The following is a 20,248-nucleotide window of genomic DNA, read 5'->3' on the forward strand; positions in this document are numbered from 1 at the left end:
CTATGCATTTTAGCAGTCATAGTCACATTCCTTTCTATCAAAACCACACAGACATGTTATGGAAAACTATGTTACTTGTTTTAGTATTTAAACCTAGATCTTCCCACTACCAGTGCCCGCCCCACCCCCACCCCCAACTCTTACCTCTGACAACACCCTCTACTACAGCATGTATTTATTCATCTGTTACTTGAGCATATACTCTGTCCCATGCCTTTCCTGGTAACTGGAGAGATCAACAACTGAAATAACAATCTACAAGAGGGCGTAGATGATTCTTGTGCTGACATGCTAAGTCACCTCAGTCTTGTCTGACTCTTTGTGACTTTATGGACTATAGCCCACCACGCTCCCCTGTCCAAGGGATTCTCCAGGCAATTATACTGGAGTGGACTGCCATGTCCTCCTCCAGGGGATCTTCCCAACCCAGGGATCAAACCCATGTCTCTTAGGTCTCCTGCATTGGCAGATTGGGTTCTTTAAGAAAAAGAATGAAAAATAAAAATATATAGTATATTAAAAAGTAATATGTACTATGGAAAAAAAGGATAGGAGAGACTGAGAATATGGATTGCAATTTTAAATACAGTGGTCAGCTTAGGCTTGGTTGAAAAAAAAGACATTTAAATAAATCTTAAATAGGGTGATCGAATATCCCTACAAATATCTGGGGGAATAACTTACTAAGCAGAGGTAAGTAAATTTACTTACCAATAGAAAATCCTCTATTTACTGCCAACTGAAAATCCTCAGGCAAGAATAAAGTAAAGATTCTCTAGGGACATAAAGTTCTGAAGCCTGGAGAGAGTAAACAAGATCAACAGGAAGAACAGTACATTAAGGTAGAAAGATGAGGCAGATCATTCAGCATCTTAGAGACCAATGCAAGGAATGTGGCTTTCATTCTAAAACAATGGAAACCAATAATATTGACACAATCCATCTTCCATAGTTGAACTATTTAATACTATCCTGCAAGTAGGATAAAGAAACAGGGACTACTAACAAGGAGCTATTGCAGTAATCAAGGGAAAAACTAACGGTGGCTCATGTTGAGAGGTACACTATTTTAGCAGTGATGTGTGTGAAAGTGTTATTTGCTCAGTCATGTCCTACTCTTTGTGATCCCATGGACTATAGCCCACCAGGCTCCCCCTGTCCATGGGACTCTCCAGGCAAGAATACTGGCCTGTGTTGTCATTTCCTTCTCCAGGGGATTTTTCTGACCCCAGGGATAGAGCCCATGTCTCCTGCATTGCAGGCAGATTCCTTACCATCTGAGCCACCAGAGAAACTGTGAGGTGATTTAAAAAAAAAAAAATGGTCATAAGGTGAAGATAAACTAAAGTAAAAGCCAAAATTATTTCCTAACCAAATGGCTGAAGGGTGAGTAAGCCAGAGTCAAGGAAAGGAAGATTCCAAAGTTTCAGATGTTAAGTGATTCTATTTAGTAGCTCAGCCATGTCTGACTCTTTGTGACTCTATAGATTAAAGCATGCCAGGCTTCCCTGTCCATCAACAACTCCCAAAGCTAGCTCAAACTCATGTCCATTGAGTTGGTGATGCCATCTAACCGTCTCATCCTCTGCCATCCCCTTCTCCTCCTGCCATCAATCTTTCCCAACATCAGGGTCTTTTCCAATGAATCAGTTTTTCGCATCAGTGGCCAAAGTACAGACGTTTCAGTTTAAGAATCAGTCCTTCCATGACTTTCAAGACTGATTTCCTTTAGGATTGACTGGTTTGATCTCCTTGCAGTCCAAGGGACTCTCAAGAGTTCTCCAACAACACAGTTCGAAAGCATCAATTCTTCAGTGCTCAGCTTTCTTTGTGGTCAAACTCTCACATCCATACATGACTACTGGAAAAACCATAGCTTTGAATAGACAAACCTTTGTTGGCAAAGCAACTTCTCTGCTTTTTAATATGCTTTCTAGGTTGGTCATAGCTTTTCTTCCAAGGAGTAAGCGTCTTTTAGGTTCATGGCTGCAGTCACCATCTGCAGTGATTTTGGAGCCCCCAAAAATAAAGTCTCTGTTTCCACTGTTTCCCCATCTATTTGCCATGAAGTGATGGGACAGGATGCCATGGTCTTAGTTTTCTGAATGTTGAGTTTTAAGCCAACTTTTTCACTCTCTTCTTTCACTTTCTTCCACCTTTTTTCAAGAGGCTCTTTAGTTCTTCTTATGCCTTAAGAGTGGTGTCATCTGCGTATCTGAGGTTATTGATATTTCTCCCAGCAATCTTGATTCTAGCTTGTGCTTCCTCCAGCCCAGCATTTCACATGATGTACTCTGAATATAAGTTAAATAAGCAGGGTGACAATATACAGCCTTGACGTACTCCTTTTCTGATTTGGAACCAGTCTGTTGTTCCATGTCAGGTTCTAAATGTTGATTCTTGACCTGCATACAGATTTCACAGGAGGCAGGTCAGGTTGGTCTGGTATTCCCATCTCTTGAATAATTTTCCACAGTTTGTTGTGATCCATACAGTCAAAGGCTTTGGCATAGTCAATAAAGCAGAAATAGATGTTTTTCTGCAACTTTCTTGCTTTTTTGATGATTCAACGGATGTTGGCAATTTTATCTCTGGTTCCTCTGCCTTTTCTAAATCCAGCTCGAACATCTGGAAGTTCACAGTTCATGTACTGTTAAAGCGTGGCTTGGAGAATTTTGAGCATTACTTTGCTAGCATGTGAGATGAGTGCAACTGTGTGGTAGTTTGAGCATTTTGGGGGATTGGAATGAAAACTGACCTTTTCCAGTCCTGTGGCTACTGCTGAGTTTTTGAAAATTTGCTGGCATACTGAGTGCAGCACATTCACAGCATCATCTTTTAGGATTTGCAATAGCTCACCTGAAATTCCATCTCCTCCACTAGCTTTGTTCATAGTGATGCTTCCTAAGGCCCACCTGACTTCACATTCCAGGAGGTCTGGCTCTAGGTCAGTGATCACACCATCGTCATTATCTGGGTCGTGAAGGTCTTTTTTGTATAGTTCTTCTGTGTATTCTTGCCACCTCTTAATATCTTCTGCTTCTGTTAGGTCCATACCATTTCTGTCCTTTATTGAGCCCATTTTTGCATGAAATGTTCCCTTGGTATCTCTAATTTTCTTAAAGAGATCTCTAGTCTTTCCCATTCAATTGTTTTCCTCTATTTCTTTGCACTGATCACTGAGGAAGGCTTTCTTATCTCTCCTTGCTATTCTTTGGAACTCTGCATTCAAATGGGTATATCTTTCCTTTTCTCCTTTGCTTTTCGCTTCTCTTCTGTTCTCAGCTATTTTTAAGGCCTCCTCAGACAACCATTTTTCCTTTTTGCATTTCTTTTTCTCAGGGATGGTCTTGATCCCTGTCTCCTATACAATGTCACGAACCTCCATCCATAGTTCTTCAGGCACTCTATCAGATCTAATCCCTTGAATCTATTTGCCACTTCCACTGTATAATCAGAAGGGATGTGATTTAGGTCATACCTGAATGGTCTAGTAGTTTTCCCTACTGTCTTCAATTTAAGTCTGAATTCAGCAATAAGGAGTTCATGATCTAAGCCACAGTCAGCTTCCGGTTTGTTTTTGCTGACTGTATAGAGCTTCTCCATACTGGCTGCAAAGAATATAACCAATCTGATTTTGGTGTTGACCATCTGGTGATGTCCATGTGTAGAGTCTTCACTTGTGCTGTTGGAAGAGGGTGTTTGCTATGACCAGTGCATTCTCTTGGCAGAACTCTATTAGCCTTTGCTCTGCTTCATTCTGTACTCCAAGGCTGAATTTCTTGTTATTCCAGTTATCTCTTGACTTTCTACTTTTGCATTCCAGTCCCCTATGATGAAATGGACATCTTTTTTGAGTGTTAGTTCTGGAAGGTGTTGTAGGTCTTCATAGAACCATTCAACTTCAGCTTCTTCAACATTATTGTTTGGGGCATAGGCTTGGATTACTGTGATATTGAAAGGTTTGCCTTACAAATGAACAGAGATCATTCTGTCATTTTTGAGATTGCACTCAAGTACTGCATTTCAGACTCTATGGTATTTCAGACTGATTCTACTCATCAGCCATTTTTATAAGTGCAGGGGAAGACAGAGAGACAATGAGAAAGGGAAAAAAAAGAAAATTAGATGAAAAAATTATTTTTATTAGTGGGTTGTGATTGCATAAGTGGAAAGGAAAGAGCTGAATATCTATACTAGTTCTTCCATTTATTAGGCAAAAAGTTGAACTCCCTGATCTTCAGTTTCCATGTCTCTAAGAGTGCATATCGTCTATTTATTAAGATGCTGTTCGGAGTACTTACTAAGATAACATAAAATACCTAACATAATTTTTCTTCTATTTTCTTTACTGTTACTATTACTAAACAAATAAACTGAGATTGTTTACAGAACCAAAAAAAAAGCACATAACTAGATTCTCCACATCAATAAACCAGCTCAGGAATTCTCAAACGTATTCTTTCAGCTGTCATTAAATCTCTATGTACTATATTAGGTTTATAGTCCTTATTTTTTCTTTTCCATGAAAATTTACCCCAAATTCATCTGAAATGGTTATTTTTCCTAAGAATAGTGCACTATGAAGCAATTTCACAACAATACAATCCTATTGAGAACTAAGACTTAGTTATGATTTTTCCTAAGTGAAAACCAAAGTAACATGTATGTTAATAACTAGGAAAAGAAAAACTCAGTGCTGAGGTTAGTTCATTAAACCTTATCAGATAAACTCAAATCTACATCATGAAAAATGACTGGAGCAATACTAGATGTCTAAATGGAAGAAACATCTCTTCTAGTATGTATTCCTGAGATTTGTTTTTAAAGCCTATTCTTTAAATCTTTTCAACAAGCTTAAAATTCAACATAGGTTTGTTTTCCCCAGAAAGATAATTTCATATTTTAGACCATAAAGTAAATGTATACCTAACTCACAGCCACAGGAAAGCATAACTCATCTTTCAGTTTGTTCCCTAATTATAAATCTAAAATCATATATAAAAAGACTTGGCATTTGGAATCCTAGGTAGCTGCTATTAAATGATTCCAGGTACTCGTTGGTACATTTAATATACTCTCATCTACCAAATAGTAAGTCAAATGTCTTCATACCCAGTGAAAACTGGGTCAGGGATAGAGAACGAGGAAGGAACCAGATATTAAAGAAAGTTCTCTGTGAAGAGAAAACTTGATGCCAGATTGGTATGGATACCTGGTTCTATACAAAGGAATGTAGAGGAACACAATGATGAAAAAGTGTATGAAATATTTTAAATATTTTTTACACTTTAATTTGAAAAATTCTGTAAGCGATAATTGCTCATAGCCAAAAAAAAAAAAAAAAACAACCTTATAATGTGGAGTTTATAGCTTTTCTTATGTGGAAATAAAACTACTTGAGCATAGGATCAAAGACAAGATGGAAAAAATTAGGGTATACTGTTTTAAGTTTCTTACATTATATGAAGTTGTATAATACTATTCAAAAGTGAAGTGTGGCGAGTAAAAGATTCATACTGTATACCCTAATATATAATAACTGAAATATTTTTAAAGAGAGCTACAACAAATTATGAAGATAAAATGAAATACTAAAAGAAATCTAAAACAAATCAAGGAAAGAAAAAAAAGTAAAATGAAGAGCAAGACAAATGGAAAGCAACCTGCAAGATTATAAACTTAAACATAACCATATCAATAATCATTTTAAATTTAAGTGGTCTACAGTCCAATTACATTAAAAAAGTAGAAATTTTCAGATAAAAAGGCAGTACCCACTACATCTAATCTGTAAGAAATCCACTTTAAAAATAGAGACACAGGTTAAAAATGAAAGAATGGCAAGAGATATACCATGCAAACCCAAACATAAGAAAGTTGGAGTGACTGTTTTAACATCAGAAAAAGTATGCTTCAAAACAAAAACATCACCAGTGATAATAAAAAGGGGTATTCTATAATAGAGTATCTATAATAATAGAGTATCAATTCACCAAGAAGATACACCAATTACAAATGTATATGCCACTAATAAGGGCTTCCAAATATATGACGCAATAACTGAAAAAAGTAAAAGAGAAGTAGACAAATCTAAAATTTTAAGTTGGAGATGTCCATGTTCCACTCTCAATAATTGATAATACAAGTAGACATAACATCAGTAGTGATATACAAGACCTGGACAAAACTGCCCATCAACTTGACCTAATTGACAGTGATAAAACTCCACCAAACCACAGAATACTCATTCTTTCCAAGTTTACATGGAATAGGAATGGAGACAGACCATTTGTTTGGCCTTCAAATGTCATAGTACATGTTAAATTAATTAAAACTCCTAACAACTCAATTAAAGTAGAAATTACTAACAAATATAGAAAAGTCCTCAAATATTTAGAAATTGAGCCTCACATCATTAAACAATGCCATTAAGTCTAAAAAGTCACAGAATAAAATAAGATGTATTAAAGTGAATGGTTATATATACACAATGGAGTATTACTCAGCCATTAAAAAGAATACATTTGAATCAGTTCTAATGAGGTAGATGAAACTGGAGCCTATTATACAGAGTGAAGTAAGCCAGAAAGAAAAACACCAATACAGTATACTAACGCATATATATGGAATTTAGAAAGATGGTAACAATAACCCGGTGTACGAAACAGCAAAAGAGACACTGATGTATAGAACAGTCTTAAGGACTCTGTGGGAGAGGGAGAGGGTGGGAAGATTTGGGAGAATGGCATTGAAACATGTAAAATATCATGTAAGAAACAAGTTGCCAGTCCAGGTTCGATGCACGATACTGGATGCTTGGGGCTAGTGCACTGGGACGACCCAGAGGGATGGTATGGGGAGGGAGGAGGGTTCAGGATGGGGAACACATGTATACCTGTGGCGGATTCATTTTGATATTTGGCAAAACTAATACAATTATGTAAAGTTTAAAAATAAAATAAAATTAGAAAAAAGAAAAAAAAAAACAAAAAAAATAAATAAATAAAATAAAGTGAATGGTTATAAAAACACATCAACAACATGCCAACATTTGCAGGCTACAATTAATAACAGTATCCACAGGCTTCCATGGTGAATCCTATCAAATGTTTGAGGGAGAAATAATATAGGTCTCAGAAAATATTAGAGTATTAAAAGAAAGCAAACCATAGACAAGTGTTTAGGAACAGATACTAGAATAGATGCAAACAATTCAATCAAAAACTGAGCAGAAGACCTAAATAGACACTTCTCTAAAGAAGACATACAGATGTCTAATAAACACATGAAAAGATGCTCAACATCGCTCATTATTCAGTTCAGTTCAGCTGCTCAGTTGTGTCCGACTCTTTGCGACCCCATGAATCGCAGCATGCCAGGCCTCCCTATCCATCACCAACTCCCAGAGTTAATGCAAATCAAAACTACCATGAAATATCACCTCACACTGGTCAGACTGGCCATCAACAAAAATCTACGAACAATAAATGCTAGAGAGAATGTGGAGAAAAGGGAAATCTCTTGCACTGCTGGTGGAATGTAAAATGATACAACCACTATCGAGAACACTATGGAGATTACTTAAAACACTAGGAATAAAACTACCATATGACCCAACAATCCCACTACGGGGCATATACCCTGAGGAAACCATAATTGAAAGGACACACGTATTCCAGTGTTCACCGCAGCACTATTTACAATAGCTTAAGACATGGAAGCAACCTAGATGTCCACTGACGGATGAACGGATAAAGGACATGTAGTACATATATATAAGGGAATATTAATATTACTCAGCCATAAAAAGGAACACATTGGAGTCAGTTCTAATGAGGCAGATGAACCTAGAGCCTATTATATGCTGCTGCTGCTGCTAAGTCGCCCCAGTCGTGTCCAACTCTGTGCGACCCCATAGACGGCAGCCCACCAGGCTCCCCCATCCCTGGGATTCTCCAGTCAAGAACACTGGAGTGGGTTGCCATTTCCTTCTCCAATGCAGGAAAGTGAAAAGTGAAAGTGAAGTCGCTCAGTCGTGTCCGACTCTTAGCAACCCCATGGACTGCAGCCCACCAGGCTCCTCCGTCCATGGGATTTTCCAGGCAAGAGTACTGGAGTGGGATGCCATTGCCTTCTCAGAGCCTATTATATACAGTGAAGTAAATCATAAAGAGAAAAACGTATATCATATATTAATACAAATATAGGGATCTAGAAAGATGAACCTATTTGCAGGGCTGCAATGGAGACTCAGAGGTAGAAAACAGACTTGTGGACAGGGAGGGTTGGGGAGGGTGGGAAGAACTGAGAGAGCAGCATGGAAACACATGGTGTCATATGTAAGCTAGATAGCCAATAGGAATTTGTTGTTATGCTGCAGGAAGCTCAAATCGGATGCTCTGGGACAACCTAGAGAGGTGGGATTGGCTGGGAGATAGGAGGGATATATGTATACCTATGGCTGATTCATGTTGGCGTATGAAAGAAACCAACACAACATTATAATGCAATTATTCTCCAATTAAAAATAAATAGTTTTTTAAAAAAGAAAAAGAAAGCAAACCATAGACAAGTGTTCAGGAATTGGAAAAGAAAGACAACTTAGTATTCCCCAGAAAAGAATAAAAAATAGATACTAGAAATATAAAGAACTTCAACCTAATATGGGATATCTATGAAAAAAAGATCAGGAAAAAGTAAAGAATATTGATTTTTAGCACTTAGCATTACACATTGCGATGGAAGTCTAAGTAGCGTGTAAGGCAATAAGAAGGAGACAGGAAGACTTAAAGAATGATGTAAAATCCCTTTACTCACAGTTCATACCATCATGTATTAGAAAGTCCTATGGGATTTTCTATAAATTCCTTTTGTAAAGTATTTTTAAAAGGCTACTACAATCAGGAAGTGATTTTTATAAGATTACAGGCTAGAAGAACAGCACCCAAAGATTAAATATATTTTAATATACTAACAGTGAAAAGTTGGAAAATAAAACTATAAGAAAGTATAAAAGTATCTAAAAAATTTAAATGTACTAGAAAATTTGATAATATTAAGATATCAATTTTCCCTTAATTGATACATGGATTCAATGCAATTTTAATCAAACTAGTTGTTTTAAGGATTTGGGAAGAATATTTTAATATTTATGGAAATGTAGTATAAGATACCTATGAATGGAGTATAATGGAATATAAAGTAAAATGATAAACATTTCCATAATAAATAACCACTGGAATTAACCCAGGTATGATAATCAAGAGAGCACATTATTGGTACAATGATAGTTAGGCAGGTAGAAAGTCCAAACACTGAACATATACAATAAATTGATTTTCAACAAAAGTTCCAAATAAATCAATTGAGAATGGATACTCTTAACAAACTATACTAGAAAAATTAAATATCCACATGTGGAAAGGGGGAACACTAAACCTACATGCAAAAATTATTATGAAATGGATCACAGTCCCCTCAAAAAAAAAAAAAAAAACACAGAAAAAAGACTTGGGTTAATCAGTAACTTCTTAGAAAAGAAAAAATACAACCATTAAAATATTGAAAAATCATACTTCAAAATTTACAATTTTCAATCTTTGAAGGCCACCATTAAAATGAAAAACAAACATAAAACAATCAGTGTCTGAAGAATAATTCTTAGTATTCTCAGTACATATGTTCAACTTAGAACTAATACCCAGAATATATTTAAAAATTTCCTACAACTCATTAATAAAAAAATAGCACAAGGTAATCTAGCAAAATGTGAATGAACATTTCATAAGAATAGATATAGAGGTGATCAGTTAAGTACATGAAAAGATGCCCAAAAATACAATGAAATGAGTACTGAGTATAAATTTATTAAGATCCATTTGAATGATTAGAAGTGAAAAGACTTCCCAAGTTTGGGTGAGGATATAGAGCACCTACCTGTAGCTTTCAGGCCTTGCTGCTGGAAATGTGAAATGTTACAACTACTTTCAAAAACCATTTGGCAACTCTCCCAGAGTTAAGCATATACTATTCGTACCACACAGCTATTCCACTCCTAGGTATTCAATCAATAGAAATTCAAAACATATGTTCAAACAAATATTTGTGCATAAATGTTCACAGTAGCTTTACTCATTATAACCAAAACTGGGAAAGAACCTAATGGCCATTGACAGCAGAATGGAGAAAGAAATTTCAGTATATTCATTTAATGGAATATTATTCAGCAGTAAAAATGAAAAAACTAATACCACACACAAAAGAATATCCAAACATTATGCTGACAGATAAGCCAGATATAAAAGAATGGATATTGTACAACTTTATTTATATTTAAGTCAAGAAAAGGCAAAACAGAGACAAAATTTCCTGCGGCTTAGGTCTTCCAGAAAGTTCAAAAAGCAATCAATGGTAGCCTGGGTTTGGAGGGTAGTTTTCTATGTATGGACATGAAAAAACTTTGAGGGCCTAATAAAAACCTTCAATATCTTGATTATGGTGGTGGTTACGGGAATGTACACTTAAAACATGTACTATAGAAATAATAAAAATCAATACCTAATAATCTGGTCAAATTAACTTTTGTTCTATAAATTATTCAATTTAGCCCACTCTGATTTATTATGGTTAACAAAATAATATAGTTGCTGACAGAGAGTGAATATTCAAATGATACCAGTTGCATTTTATTCAGTAATAGTAAAGTACACAGATTTATTTTATACTTGGTATATACTCCTCTATTTTCGATCCATGATTAGGAATTGTCTACTAGGCATCATGCAAAAGGAAGTTATAGTACCTTTAAGTTCTCTTTGAGCATATTGGACTTTCCTTAACTCTCAAAGTAAAGTAATTTCACTAAAGGTCTAATTTTTCCAGTTTAATTTAAAAATTCCATGATGTATATCACTGTATTACATCTTTCTACTGCCACTGCAGAAGGGAAAGCCAGTGATCCATTAGAGAAGGTTAGCAAAACTAGAAGACCACAATTTTTCATTTAAGATACAGATTTTATACATTCTAAGGTATATAAAAGTAGAGCTAAAAGTATACATTTAAAGGTATTCTCAAGTAGACAAAAATAAATAACAAATAACTGAATCTATAATAGAAAAAAAATGGTCCCTCATTTCAGTTGTGGTACTCTTCTAGACTGGTTTTAGCAAATGCATGCACTTTTGTGTTGCAAAATGCATTCAAATCATTAAGACCACCTTATGTTACAGTGAATTTTCAATGCATTATTTTCTAAAACATCTTCATATAAGATATACCTATACAATGTCAAAGTATCTAAATGATAAGTAAAACAATTTAAACTTCCCTATTAGAATGAAGAATTTAATCTTCAGTTTGTTCTACATAGAAATACTATTTCTATGTAGAAATACTCATGTAGAAATACAGTCTCATTAAATACTATTTAAAGAGAAATTTAAAACAAGGAATAAAATGGGTAGACCAAAAACAACTTAACTGCTTATTCACTATCTTTTTTCTCTATTTTTAACAGCTTTATTGAGATGTAATTTATGTATAAAACATGCACATGTTTAATGTATACAATTTGCTGAGTTTAGATATTTGCATACATCTGTAATACCATCACCATAACCAAGGAATTCAGCAGCTCCATCACCTCCAAAAGTGTCTTGTCTTCCTTTACTAGAATTTTTGGTTTTCCTTTCTTGTTTGTTTTTTGGATTAATGTTTTGTTTTTGTCATAAGAACACTTAACATGAGATCTACCCTCTTAACCAATGTTTAAGTGCATAGCCCTGTAATGTTAACTAACTAGAGGCACTGGGTTATACAGCAGATCTCTAGGTTTATTCACCTTGCATAACTGAAACTTTTATCCATTGCATAGTAACTTCCCATTTTCCCTCCCCCTAGGCTCTGGCAGCCACTATTCAATTCTGTTTCTGTGAGTTTGCCTGTTTTAAATATCTCATATAAATGGAATCATGTACTATTTGTTCATGGGTGAATGCCTTATTTTCCTCACCTTGATGTTCTCCAGGTTCGTCCATACTATTGCAAATGTTAAGATTTTCCTCTTCTCGAATACTGAATAATATACCATTGCATGTATATACCACATTTTCTTTGTGCATTCATTTGCTGATGGACATTTATTTATTTGCTGATGTGGAAATAAATGTAAATAATGCAGCAATGAATATGGGAGTGTATCTTTTCAACATCCTCATTTCATCTCTTTTGATGTTTAGTCAGAGGTAAGATTTCTGGATCATAATTTTATTTTCAGTTTTTTGAGGAACTTTCATACTGTGCTCTCCGGTGGCTATACCATTTTACCTCTCCATAAACAATGGAGAAGTGTTTGAATTTCTCCATATCCTTATCCTCACTCATCTCTTGTCTTTTTGATGATAGCCATTGCAACAGTCGTGAATTTAAAACTCACTGTGGTTTTGATTTGCATTTCCACAGTGATTAGTGATGTTGAGCACCTTTTCATGTACCTGGTGCCTATTTGTATATCTTCTTTAGAGAAATGCCTGTTCAAGACCTTTGCCCATTTTTAATTGGATTGTTTGGTTCTTTCCTATTGTGAAAGTTGCCCAATTCAGTTCAGTTCAGTCGCTCAGTCGTGTCCGACTCTTTGCAACCCCATGAATCGCAGCACACCAGGCCTCCCTGTCCATCACCAACTCCCGGAGTTCACTCAGACTCACGTCCATGGAGTCAGTGATGCCATCCAGCCAGCTCATCCTCTGTCGTCCCCTCCTCCTCTTGCCCCCAATCCCTCCCAGCATCAGAGTCTTTTCCAATGAGTCAACTCTTCGCATGAGGTGGCCAAAGTACTGGAGTTTCAGCTTTAGCATCATTCCTTCCAAAGAAATCCCAGGGCTGATCTCCTTCAGAATGGACTGTTTGGATCTCCTTGCAGTCCAAGGGACTCTCAAGAGTCTTCTCCAACACCACACTTCAAAAGCATCAATTCTTTGGTGCTAAACCATAGCCTTGACTAGATGGACCTTTGTTGGCAAAGTAATGTCTCTGCTTTTCAATATGCTGTCTAGGTTGGTCATAACTTTCCTTCCAAGGAGTAAGCGTCTTTTAATTTCATGGCTGCAGTCACCATCTGCAGTGAGTATGGAGCCCAGAAAAATAAAGTCTGACACTGTTTCCCCATCTATTTCCCATGAAGTGATGCAACCGGATGCCATGATCTTCGTTTTCTGAATGTTGAGTTTTAAGCCAACATTTTTACTCTCCACTTTCACTTTCATCAAGAGGCCTTTTAGTTCCTCTTCACTTTCTGCCATAAGGGTGGTGTCATCTGCATATCTGAGGTTATTGATATTTCTCCTGGCAATCTTGATTCCAGCTTGTGCTTCTTCCAGTCCAGAGTTTCTCATGATGTACTCTGCATAGAAGTTAAATAAGCAGGGTGACAATATACAGCCTTGACATACTCCTTTTCCTATTTGGAACCAGTCTGTTGTTCCATGTCCAGTTCTAACTGTTGCTTCCTGACCTGCATACAGATTTCTCAAGAGGCAGGTCAGATGGTCTGATATTCCCATCTCTTTCAGGATTTACCACAGTTTATTGTGATCTACACAGTCAAAGGCTTTGGCATAGTCAATAAAGCAGAAATAGATGTTTTTCTGGAACTCTCTTGCTTTTTCCATGATCCAGCGGATATTGGCAATTTGATCTCTGGTTCCTCTGCCTTTTCTAAAACCAGCTTGAACATCAGGAAGTTCATGGTTCACATATTGCTGAAGCCTGGCTTGGAGAATTTTGAGCATTACTTTACTAGCATGTGAGATGAGTGCAGTTGTGCAGTAGTTTGAGCATTCTTTGGCATTGCCTTTCTTTGGGATTGGAATGAAAAGTGACCTTTCCCAGTCCTGTGGCCACTGCTGAGTTTTCCAAATTTGCTGGCATATTGAGTGCAGCACTTTCACAGCATCATCTTTCAGGATTTGAAATAGCACGTGTCCAACTCTTTGCAACCCAATCTCAGCACTACCCAGATTTTTACTAGATAACTTATTGCAAATATTTTACCTACTTTACATGTTGCTTTTTTTTACTGTATTAATGTTTCCTTTGCCATACTGAAGATTTTTACTTTATTATTATTCCACTTGTCTATTTTTGCTTTCATTACCTGTGTCTTAGATATCATATCTAAAAAGATGATTGCCAAGACCAAAGTCAAGAAGCTAATTCCCTTTGTTTTCCTTTAGTAGTTTTACAGTTTGGGGTCTTTATTTTGAGTTAATATTTATAATGATGTGAGGTAAAGGTCCAATTTTATCCTTCTCCATGTGGATATCCACTTTTTACAACACCATTTACTGAAGAGAATTCTGTCACCACTGTGTATTCATGGTACCTTGCTGAAGATCGCAGAACACATATGCATGGATTTATTTCTGTTCTCAATTTTGTTCCATTGGTGTATATGTCTGTCTTTCTGCCAATACCATACTAATTACTGTGACCTTGTAATAATTTTGAAATAAAAAATTGGATGTCTCCAGCTTTGCTCTTTCTCAAGATCATGTTGACTATTCTGGGTCTTTTGTATTTCCATATGAATGTCAGGGCTTTTTTTTCCATTTTGGCATAAAAATGCCATTTGGGTTTTGATGAGGATAGCAATGTATCTGCAGATCATATTGGGTAGTATAGACATTTTAACAATTATTAAGTCTTCCAATTCATAAATATGGGATGTCTTGCCACAACTTTAATTTTTATCAATATTTTATACTTTTCAGTGTATAGGTCTTTTAGCTTCTTCAGTAACTTTATTCCCTAATATTTTATTATTTGGTGCTATTCTAAATGAGATTTTCTGAATTTCCTTTTCCTTTCCTTAGTTCATTGTTTATGTATAGTAATACCACTGGTTTTGTGGGTTGATTCTCGTATTCTGTAACTTGACCAAGCTCATTGAATCTGTTCACTAGCTCAACAGTTTCTTGGTGGTGTTTGGAGTCTCCCATATATATAAGATCAAGTGTCCTAGTGAAAGTCTCTCAGTCGTGTCCAACTCTTTGCAACCCCATGGACCATACAGTCCCTGGAATTCTCCAAGCCAGAATATTAGAGTTGGTAACCATTACCTTCTCCAGGGGATCTTCTAAACCCAGGGATCTAACCCAGTTCTCCCGCATTGCAGGCAGATTCTGTACCAGCTGAGCTGCCAGGGAAGCGTATAAGATCATGTCATTTACAAAAAGAGAAATTTTATTTCTTTCTGATGTAGATGCCTTTTACTTTGTTTCCTTGCCTAATTGCTGTGACTACAACTCCCAGTACTCTGTTGAATAGAAATGGGAAGAGTAGGTCTCTGTACCTTGTTCCTGATTTTAGAAGAAAAGCTTTCTGTTTTCTACCATTAACTTTGATGTTAGCTGTGTATCTATTACCTTAGTTTATGGAAGTTCTACAATTATCAAATTGCTTTTATATGCATGGTACTGTGTGCAGAGCAATCAAAGATTTTGAAACCTTCTATAACAAGGTACTCACAGTTTGGTGGAGGATCGGCTGATGGAGGAGTTAAAGAGACATTATTATATTAAAAGGTTTTTTTTCTCCTCTTCATTAAATGTTATAAACTAAGGAGTAACTTAGAAGAAACTGAATATGTTCTGTATCTCATACTTAATTGTTCATTTAAGGAGGTCTTCTCTCTTCCATAGCCTTCCTTTCCATTTAGTCAAAGCAAAATCTTCTTAAACTTTCTTATTATGATCCCCTCTTTCTCAGATTCATGCATATCTTCCAAACTATCAGTATAACATATTTTTCTGTAATATTAAGAGAGATACTTTTAAAAGAGGAAGTATTTCCTCTCATACTGTTATGGGGCAAGAATACATTTCTTGCATTAGCTTCACCAAACAATTGTGTCCTATATCATTATACATGATCATTTTAAAGCAAGTGCTGTCTTAGCTCACCAATAAGTTGCAATCTTATACAAGAAATTACCTTCTGTTTATTTGCATCGTGATGCCTAGTGAATGTTAAGGACATTGTAGATGCACAATAAATACATCTTAGCTTAACTGTGGGTTTATATATGTTATAGATTGAATGTTTGTATTGCCACAAAATTCATTATATTAAATCCAATCTCCCATGTGATGGTATTCAAAGGTGGGGACTTTGGGAGGTAACCAGGTCTTGAGGATGGAGCCCTCATGAATGAAATTAGCATGCTTGTAAGAAGAGGCCATGGGGCTAATTTGGTTTTTCTACCATGTGAGGATCCAATGAAAACTCATCAGTCAACAACCCAGAAACAGCCCTCACTAGAACTTGACCATGCTCACATCCTGATCACAGACTTCTAGCCGCTATAACTGTGAGAAATAAATTTATCTTATTCCATGCCACCCAATCTATGGTACTTTATTACAACAGCCCAAACTATGATAACATACTTGGAATTATCGTCAGGAAATAACAATCTTTCTCCCTTAGCTCATATTTTAAGCATTAACTTATCAGAGACCTGACTTTAATCTCCAGCTCTTTCATAGGAAATATTATGCCTTTGGGGTAAATAGATTGATTTCAAAGCAAAATTTTCAACCTGCCACTTTTTATTCTTAAAAACAGCATTTCTGGCATCCAGCTTCCCTCATGTGATCATCCAGCTTTGGCCTGGTCTATCATGTAGGGCAGGGACAACAGATACAATCTGAGCATGAAAATCAATAAATCCAGATTCTAGCTCTAGTTCCTTGCATCTCACTTTTCCTTTGACTTAGGTCATTGTCCTGAGCAATCAACAGGACAAAGTAGAAATTCACAATAACATTTTCTTGTGGCTTAGGGTCACCAGGATTTGTGCCATATAAATAGAACTTAGTATGCATTACTGTTATCTCTGATTTTCACACATGATAATGAGTTATCAGTCATGTCTAATCCTAACGTATATGAGAGACAAGATAGTTCAGGTGTTTTGACAGTTTAGGGGGAAAAAAATCACTTGATTTTTCAGAATGCTTCTAAAAATTCTATTAGGCATTCCAGTGCCTGATTTAGACAATAGTATTCATGAGAACATTTTTTAAAACATCCTCTCACTATTTATTTTTTGACTATTAAGTTTTCTGACACAAAATGAACCTTAGGAAATAAAATGAATTAAATTTTGGTATCAGCCACTGGTGTCCAAGTGTTGCTGCACATATTAATGACCTGAGGATCTTTAAAATTACTAATGCTTGGCTAGCACCCCATATATTCTAATTTAAGTCATGTGGGTGTAACTTGGACATTTCAATTTTTAAAAAGCTCCTCAGGTGATTCCAATGTTCAAACCACTATCCTAAGCAAATACCTAGTCTTATTTCAGTTTTATTTCTCAATTACACCATAGCTGCTGAAGTTCAATGATGAAGTTTTGCTCTTCTGAATAATTTAACTATAATTTATTATAGTTATTTATTATAGTATATTATAATTTATAAATTAACTATAATTTAACTAATAATGATTACCTATTTTATTTAGAAATATCAAGTCACTTTTATGCATTACTTTTCTTACTGTGATATATTAATGTCTTAACATTTGGCTTTCCAAGTCCTTACTGTGTCCACTAATTTTGAGTGAACCTTATTATTTTCCCCGATCAAACTAAAACATTCAGGCTTTTGTAAAACTCAGAAGAAGATCTACTCTCCAATTTGCATCTCTATCACAAACTATTCTGTTCAGTGAAAGTTTCCTCGTGTATGTACAAAGTTAGAGATATACAATGCAACACCACACTGCACCCATCACCTAGTTCTGTTTTCGACAAGCTGTGCTCTACAAGGCATCAAAAGCAAGTTTGAGTATCCAGTTCCCTTAGGGCACAAAGGCTATTCTAATGAATTAATCTTGCTAAGGTAATTGTTGGGAAAAAAATCTCATCTCTGTGCTTTTGTTCATGCTGCACAGTTTCATTGGAATAACCTTTCCCATCCTTGTCATCTGGTTTTTGGACTACTGAACATAGGTTGATGTTCCAGGGCTCAGCCTGGACATCACATTGATCATTAAATCTGTTCTGAGCCCCTTTTTCCTGGTGAGAATTGTTCACTTCATTCTTTGTGTATTCACTGGGCAGGTGAGGTTTCTATTATAGAACTTTAAACTTTCTTGCTGCTGCTGCTGCTAAGTCACTTCAGTCGTGTCCAACTCTGTGTGACCCATAGACGGCAGCCACCAGGCTCCCCCGTCCCTGGGATTCTCCAGGCAAGAACACTGGAGTGGGTTGCCATTTCCTTCTCCAATGCATGAAAGTGAAAAGTGAAAGTCAAGTCGCTCAGTCGTGTCCGACTCTTAGTGACCCCATGGACTGCAGCCTACCAGGCTCCTTCATCCATGGGATTTTCCAGGCAAAGTACTGGAGTGGGGTGCCATTGCCTTCTCCGAACTTTCTTGCTATGCTATGCTAAGTCACTTCAGTCATGTCCGACTCTGTGTGACCCCACAGATGGCAGCCCACCAGGCTCCCCTGTCCCTGGGATTCTCCAGGCAAGAACACTGGAGTGGGTTGCCATTTCCTTCTTCAATGCCATGAGAGTGAAAAGTGAAAGTGAAGTCACCCAGTTGTGTCCAACTCTTAGCAACCCCATGGACTGCAGCCTACCAGGCTTCTCCGTCCATGGGATTTTCCAGGCAAGAGTACTGGAGTGGGGTGCCATAAACTTTCTTACACTATCATTATAACTGACGGTTCTCTTTATATGGGCTTCCCTGGTGGCTCAGAGGTTAAAGTGTCTGCCTCCAATGTGGGAGACCTGGGTTCGATCCCTGGGTTGGGAAGATCCCCTGGAGAAGGAAATGGTAACCCACTCCAGTATTCTTGCCTGGAGAATCCCATGGACGGAGAAGCCTGGTAGGCTACAGTCCACAGGGTCGCAAAGAGTCAGACATGACTGAGCAACTTCACTTTCAGTTCAGTTCAGTCGCTCAGTCATGTCCAACTCTTTGCGACCCCATGAATCTCAGCATGCCAGGCCTCCCTGACTTCATTTTAAGTGACTATAAATCACTCAAAGTTAGAGAATATGCCTTATCTTTTTGTCCCAAGTCCCCATAACTGTATTTGCCAATGTAGGTAAAAAATGGATAAACATTTATCCAGTGAATTAAATTGACTGAATAGTGATAGAAGTATGGGGTTTGGGGTCAGAAATGAGTGCAAATTCCAATTCTGCTTCTATTAGCATGTTTTGAACAAATGACAGATTTCCTAAGTTTAAATTGACCCCAAGTATAAAATGTGACTCATAAGAGCTGTCCTTTTAGGATGGTATGAGATGTTATACAAGAAGATACTATGTGTGTCAAGTACCTCTTACAACACATTCTCCCCCAAGCCTCATCTCTGGTAAACTCTAGTATTTACCAGCACCATCTCTCCATACTTCAACCAAACTTTGTCTGTCCCAAATATTTTAAGCAACAATTTGACTATCTATCCTCTTCACTATTCCATGATGTTATTAAAGGGTGTTAAGCTCCGATTTCTAAATACTGGGAGCTAGTGTTTAATCAAGGTGGACATAATGCAAGAAAATGCAAGCATTCCAGCAAACTATGCCACTGGATCATGAAGTTGACCCAGTATCTGACAATTGTCAAGGAAATGTTGCTCAAGGGCAGAGTAGTGAAACGGAACTACATGGCAGCTGGGTGTTTTCATCTTCTATTACTACTTGCTGTCACTATAAATTAGAACTTAAAAAATCTAGTACCTTAGGGTGAGAAGACACTGAGCATCCCCTCTCCTTTTGCCTTCCATTTCTGCCTGCCACGCACCTGAATAAAAACAGTCATTGCTGCTAGTTCAAACCTCAAATGAATTTATGGCACTGTTTATCAATTGTTTGTTAAATAAAAACTCATTCAGTTCAGCTCAGTTCAGTCTCTCAGTCATGTCTGACTCTTTGTGACCCCATGAACCGCAGCACACCAGGCCTCCCTGTCCATCACCAACTCCCGGAGTTCGCCCAAACTCACGTCCATCGAGTCGGTGATGCCATCCAGCCATCTCATCCTCCGCCGTCCCCTTCTCCTCCTGCCCCCAATCCCTCCCAGCATCAGAGTCTTTTCCAATGAGTCAACTCTTCGTATGAGGTGGCCAAAGTATTGGAGTTTCAGCCTTAGCATCAGTCCTTCCAAAGAACACCCAGGACTGGTCTCCTTTAGGATGGACTGATTGGATCTCCTTGCC

This window comes from Bison bison, unplaced genomic scaffold (assembly GCF_000754665.1).
Source record: "Bison bison bison isolate TAMUID 2011002044 unplaced genomic scaffold, Bison_UMD1.0 scf7180017864454, whole genome shotgun sequence".
NCBI classification, from domain to species: domain Eukaryota; kingdom Metazoa; phylum Chordata; class Mammalia; order Artiodactyla; family Bovidae; genus Bison; species Bison bison.